The following is a 6673-nucleotide window of genomic DNA, read 5'->3' as shown; positions in this document are numbered from 1 at the left end:
TTTTCTTTTCTATCAAGCAGCAAAAAAGCAAAAAAGCGTTAACATGCAATGTGACTATCGCGCATGCGCACATCGCAATGTCGATGCTAAAACACAATATCGTTCAGCCCTATAAGAAATGATACATCCTGCTAAAAAAAAGCCGGAAAATAAGAAGTTGTTCCTATGGAGATGATACCCCGTCTCTGCTTGTCTCATTTGTGTAAACTGACAGGTCTCAGAACGCTGCGACCTCTGTAAAGATTCAACTGTGACATTGGCAAGTGAATCACGCTCAGGGTCAGCGCTACTAATCAACTTTCCTGTCCTACCTGGTTCTAGTATTGTTCAGTATTGTTGTGTATTTGGACCTAGCTAATTGACTGACTTCATCTTTTGGTCAGTGCTGAGGCCTGCTGCTGCTATCCAAAAGAATACTGCTAAAGAGCAAATCCATTACAAAATGGAAATATGTAATGGAAGCAAAAAGTATTAAAAACATGTTTCCAACTATATATTATTGGACACATAATTTTGTATTCAGTATGGTGTGAAAACACCACTCAGATGCAATGAAAAAAGAAATCCATCAGCAACTTTTACTGAGTTCAGTTTAATTTAACGTTGAAGACTGAAATTAGCCTTTCTGAATAAGCACAACAAGCAGGCAAGTTACAACAGTGAGGCCATTAGTCAATGTTATGTAGTTATTGCATCAGAATAAGTTAATTTGAGTCACAAGCACCAAAGAATTAAATTGAGAGAAATGGAAAGAAAACTTTTATAACCCATTTAGAAACACATTCCTACTGCTGTAAAATTGTAGTATGCAGCAACCAAGAAACTAGAAAGACAAAACAGATTCAAACAAGTTATATTATGGGCCCTGGCCTTCTTAGCCAACAGGATGGGCCCAGTTAAATGAAGGAGATTTTGTTTCACCATAAAACAAGGGAATGGTCAAGTCCCTTGTTTTACACTTTACCACCAGGATGCTCGGCCACCCTGACGATAATAACACCGCTCTAAACCAACTCTGTGACGACCTGTAACTTTCTATTAAAATCACCATATTTCAAAGGCATATTGAATTTGATCTATTATTAATTTGTGAGAAAATTAAATTACATTACTTAATGGTCAAGGCCTCGTTGAGCAGAATAATACATAGTGATTAAACATTGATTCTGAAGGTGAATGTTCACTGTAAAGAATATTAATAGTGGAATAACAATCTGAAGATTTGACAATGAAATATTACATTCATTTTACAGTTGCTCATTAGAAGAAAGAAATATGATTCCTGCTGGGCTTAGCTTTGAATGTACATCAATACTGCAACTGAACTAAAAAAAAACATGTTTGTGTCAAAAGATATCATCATGTAAAATATTTGACCAACCGCTTTGGGGACAAGTTCCTGAACCTTCATTTCTATAAATTTCTAAAGTTTAGGAGGTGGCACTAAATCCAAGTTCCAGATATTCTAAGAGGAAAGAAATGCTCACTTGCAACAGGCCTCATTTGCAACAGGCTAAAAAACACATTAATTAATAATGCAGGACATGTGTTTGATGTCAAGTCATGATGACATGTCTTTAGATCTTAAAGAAAAAACTCAGAAATGATTGGGCTGTAACCCGGATTGACTTCTCTACTAGATTTATATTTTAATATATTAAAAAGTTAAAAGTACATAAATTGATTCAATGACTATTTCAGAGCCATTTTTAATTGTATCTACACATTGTCTATTCAAACTTGAGGATCACTTTATGCTCCCATGCATAAATTGCTGTTTAGTGTTGACAAACTGACCGAAGAGCCGGTTAATTAACCCGACTTGTGTCACTGGACCGGGAGAATCGAGAGCCATATGTCAAAGAACCGACTCACTCCTGTTTGTTTTTTTACCTCATTAGCGCCTCCACTGGAGTGGTGGTAGAATCAATCAGGAAATGGGCTAATGCGAGCCGAGCAGCACCGAACGAGGTGTTGAGGAGTTGTAGATTGGAGACCCCGCACCAGGCTACTGACTAAGCTAATGTAATCAAGCGGTATCTTGGTTCATCTGCGAGTTTGAGTTATTATCCACACCTTGTTTCTAGTGCATCTTAGATGATTTTATTTATGGCAATTCACACAATATCGATGGGGAACTACATTACATACAACTACACGTCATGTTATTGTAGTGGTTATGTTAAGTTAAATGTTAGAGAAATGAATGTTGCAGGCTGCATGGTAGGTATGCTGTCATGAGGAGACCGTGCACCAAGCTACTGAACAAGACCAAATGTAACCGTGCAACCGCTCGAGTCTATGTAATCAAACGGGTGTCTTACTGCTCGTGCATCTTAGATGATTGTGTACACAGAAATTCATAGGGTGCATTAGTGATAGACATCACATACAAATACATGTTACGTTATCGTGGTAATTATGTTAAGTTAAATGTTTGTTGAATGGTAGGTAGGTGGATCATGAACTTTGTGGCCAATTTTGGTTGGTTTACTGAAAAGTGAACGCCTCTTAAACGCGAGTTTTAGGAAGAGATATTGGTGATTGAAGTTATTTAAAAGTCTTCCTAAAAGAATTTGCGCTGAGCTCCATTGGGGCTTTGACAACTGTAGTCAAACTGCCCCTCCTCATTCACCAATATACGTCATTCACCTTCCAATCATTTCTACTACCACTGAGAATTACCAAGAGCTGAGGCTGATGTCTCAAAGATTATGTTGTTAGCCTTGTTTACACATACATATTTTTACACAGAAAATAGATGTGGAGCGGGTTAAGCTTACTAAATAATGTCACAGGCTTGGGGGCAGGGGGGTTGTCATAAAGTGACAAAGCATCATTCCAACTAAGCTATTAATACAGAAACATTGCGTGCAGTTGTCCCACTCAACTTTCTCTTCCCCTCTCTGTCTCTCAAACCACGGCGCACTGTCACTTGAATCTGCCTGGATGCAAGGTACCTGTAAACGGTGATATGGAGTTTCATTGATTTGGGCATTCTCTCAACAAGCAAGCAAATTAGATTTGAGAGTGATGCACTGACACAGCGTTCTGAAAAGGTGGCAAGTGGAAACACAAATTTGTAAAAGTGGCTCCGACCTTCATACTTTTGAAAGAGGGTCGTCGTTAATTGCACAATTGCCAGAGGTTGTTTAAGGCAGTAAAAACAGGTTGTGAACACAACATTGACATATGTCTTCATCTTTTAAATTGTTATTAAGAAACAGTTGCTTATTCACACATCCAGTAGATACAAAGCAACATTCATTTGGAGTCAAGTTTAGGGCCGCCTAGTGAATATGGTCACTCCTCTTTTAGCTCTGTTTTTTGGTCTCTACCAACTCCTGACAGAAAGATCTGGCTCTTAAACTAATAAAATGCTCTGCTTTGTTCACCAGCTGGACTTTAACTGTTGTCTGCTGTTTGGTGCTGAGCAAGTAGGATACAGTTTTTTTTTTTAGAACTTTTTCGTTAAAAAGAGCTGCCTGCTGCTGCAAACAACGCCGTGAGAGTGAACCAAAACAGTTGCGGGCCTGACAGCTAAACAAGGAGGGGAAACTCACTATAAAGCTCTTTAAAGATGTGGGGAGTAAAAATGATTCTGTGATTTTGTGCTTACAGGATCCTCACACAGTGATAATCTACCATGAATTCAATAGGCCAATGTTGTGCTAGATCCCGCACAGAGCACGACATCTATCATCGGACAAGACTAACGGTAAAGTAGAAAGTAGAATATCTATGGTAAATCATAGAGGTGTGACGAGAACTTGTCCCCACGTGTTAAACGTAATGAAATTACTTGTCAATGAAAAAAGTGTCTTGCGATATCAGTGCACAAGTCGGTAAGCGGACCGCAAAACCCAATTCGACTTCTAATGATAATAAATAAATGGAATTGTTCTCCGTTCATCCTATAATGGTCCTAAATCAATAATAGAATAACCTATTTCCTTGTTCATTGCTGCAATTACTAAAATGCAGAGGAGGAGAAAAGAGCATCTGTTTTTACAAAATCATCTGCGTTGAGTGTTTGGTGGTAAGTTGTTTGTGCTTTAGAACGTAATCAATGTGAATCAATAGTAAGATAGGCTTTATTTCTCTCTGTCTACTGTACAATGACAAATTCAAGTACAAAACATTTGGTCTCAAGTACTGCCAGAAAACGCTTGCGCTAACCTTGGTTCTCTGAGTGAAGAGGCTATTTCTCCACCACGCATAAGGTAAGTAACAAGTAAAAAGAATTCAACTTTTAATATATATGTAATTTCATTGACAATGGGAATGTAATTTAATTAGTTTCTGAATGATGTTGTTTGTAATGAAAGTAAGCATCACATCAGAGTCTTAGTCATCCTAAATCACTGATTTGCTTGCTAATTATCTGGCTGGCCAACTGATTAATGAATTGGCTGTAACTATTTTACTGACAACTGCAAAGTTAAAAAATGTACTCACAACAATGTTGATTGACTGACTGATGGCAAAACTAATTGTTTGACTTAATTACTGACTGTGGATGATTAATAAACTGGCGTCCAGGCTTACATAAAAAGTGAATGAAGTGACTACGTGACTAAATCAGTGATTTATTGCACGTGGAGTCTTTTATTTTCGTTTTTTTCTCTCTCCTGCATCCTTGTATTGCAGTGACCCATCCTCATTTATATTATATCTTACAATTACCTCTCTGTTGCTAGGAGACATTTTATGCTGGGTGTTTGTGGTCCTCAAGGTCTCCAGTGGGCAGACAGGTCCCTCCTGCATGTGTGTGTGTATGTGCGTGGTTATTGTACTGTGTGCAGTGGCTATCGTGACTGTGTCGTGCCAGACAAAGGCAGAATTCGACATGAACTGATCGTTACTCCCAGAGCACATCTTGACATCTTTCTTTTTCTTTTTCTGTATCTCTTCCTTCAGCAGCCCATTCCTCTCTCCCTACATCTGTTCTCATCCATTCTCCAGAATCATTTTCTCCCCTTTATGTTACATACTTGTCAGTTTACCCACACGTTTGTCTCAGTCTGGAGTGCACCCCACCCATCCTGCCACCTTCAACTCCTTTCATCATAGAACACATATTTTCAACCAGTTAGGACCCAAGAGCTTTTTATGGTTCTGAGTTGCGTTACATATTTTCCACATCAGCCGAAATTGCTGTGGTTAAACATAAGTAATACTGTCCACGTCTTAACTGTTTAACTGCTTGTGATGTTGTATGGGGTGGAATTTAAATTTTTAAAGCGCTACAAATTTCACGGACATTTGAGAAACTAAATCTGTGCAAGCACTCCCAGCCAGTTTTTTAGAAGTCTTTACAGTGGGAATAAATGGTGAAACGCTCCCTGAAAGCTTAAAAGGGCAAAAGCCTTGTGCTCTATTATATATGTTACTATGCAATTCTGTTCCTCATTTCTGATCTCTTCACCTGATTTACTCTCTGTCAAACCCTCAATTCCCTTAATCATTTTGTCTCCATTACTACACCACCACTTCTCTCTTTTATCTGTTCCTTCCTCTCAATTCCATTTTCAACTTTCCACCCCTTGTTCCCTCTCTCTCCTCCTCCAGTGTACCCTCGTCATTATATTGAGAGTACTTGTTAATTATGATAATTGCAGGGTGTAATGTATTTAGTTAATAAATATATGCTCATTATGTCTGCTTGTAATTGAGATGTTTTATAAGTGGTGTCAGCAAATATGAATAAAATGGCAAAGTGCAGGGTTTTCAAAAGTAATCTGGCATCATACCACCGTTCTACATGATCTACTATCATGTTCCATTCTACAATTTTGCAATGTCATGTTTGCCAACTGGATATTGCAGGTTGGATGTCATACGTGTACCCACTGCTGGGAGACTTAATAGACGTGTCATGAAATACACATTAAGGATTATACACTTTACTAAACAGATATGATGACAACAAGACATTACAACGATGGTATTTTTCATCATCCATCTGTGTCGGTTTCTACCTTTCTTTGTACATGACATATAATTTAATAACGTGTACTAAGGGAACGGGCTAAAGCTTCCATTTAGAGCTTGGATCAAGATGGAAATATTCTTTTTTCAGCAAATGACATTTTTCAGCAAACACCAGAGGTTGAAGGGGCGGAGTGGGGTTTCAGAGAGATTTCCAATCAAGAGGATAATCTCTGCATCTGTATGCACTAATCTGCTGTCCGACCACATATAGCTACGTCATTCCTTCCATCCTATGCCAATACAGCTCACCTGATCGCGGCAGAGGCTGCATGCTAAATGGAAAGACACTAAAGTTACAATCCAATAAAATGCATCACTTAAGAGTTACAACAGACACGTCTAAATCAGTAGGAGCATTGAACCTTCAACATTAGCTGTCCTGCAGGCATTTCCTGCCACCAACTTCCAAATTAGAGGGGCAGCTTTTTTTGACTGACTATTGATATGGTAGTAATGTGTCGAAAAGAAATGCAGTGACAGAACAAAGCAAAGAGAGAATACAAAGAGAAGACTGTCATCAGCCTGCTAAAAATGCTTTTATTTCCCAAAGTCTAACTTTTTTGAAGAACAAAAACCAATGCATAAATACAGAACATGGTAACAAGAAAAATGAGAGGATTTACAAGCTCTGTAAAAACATTACTGAAATTAGTCTAGATGTACAATAAATATGGGGGGA

General features: G+C 38.3%; 1 long non-coding RNA gene across 1 annotated transcript in view; it reads right to left on the bottom strand.

Annotated features, from left to right (window-relative positions):
- Positions 1-2520: 2520 nt before the first annotated feature.
- LOC116686683 (uncharacterized) overlaps positions 2521-6673 on the bottom strand; it is a 20338-nt gene continuing 16185 nt past the window's right edge. The window contains exons 3-4 of the long non-coding RNA XR_004331328.1: positions 3100-3106; positions 2521-2586 (exon numbers count right to left, since the gene is read on the bottom strand). This is a non-coding gene — a long non-coding RNA (uncharacterized LOC116686683). The remainder of the gene's footprint in view (positions 2587-3099; positions 3107-6673) is intronic.

The sequence above is a fragment of the Etheostoma spectabile genome, chromosome 3 (genome assembly GCF_008692095.1).
Source record: "Etheostoma spectabile isolate EspeVRDwgs_2016 chromosome 3, UIUC_Espe_1.0, whole genome shotgun sequence".
NCBI lineage: Eukaryota > Metazoa > Chordata > Actinopteri > Perciformes > Percidae > Etheostoma > Etheostoma spectabile.
The sequence above is the reverse complement of the archived record's forward strand: the minus strand, read 5'-3'. Positions and strand labels throughout refer to the sequence as shown.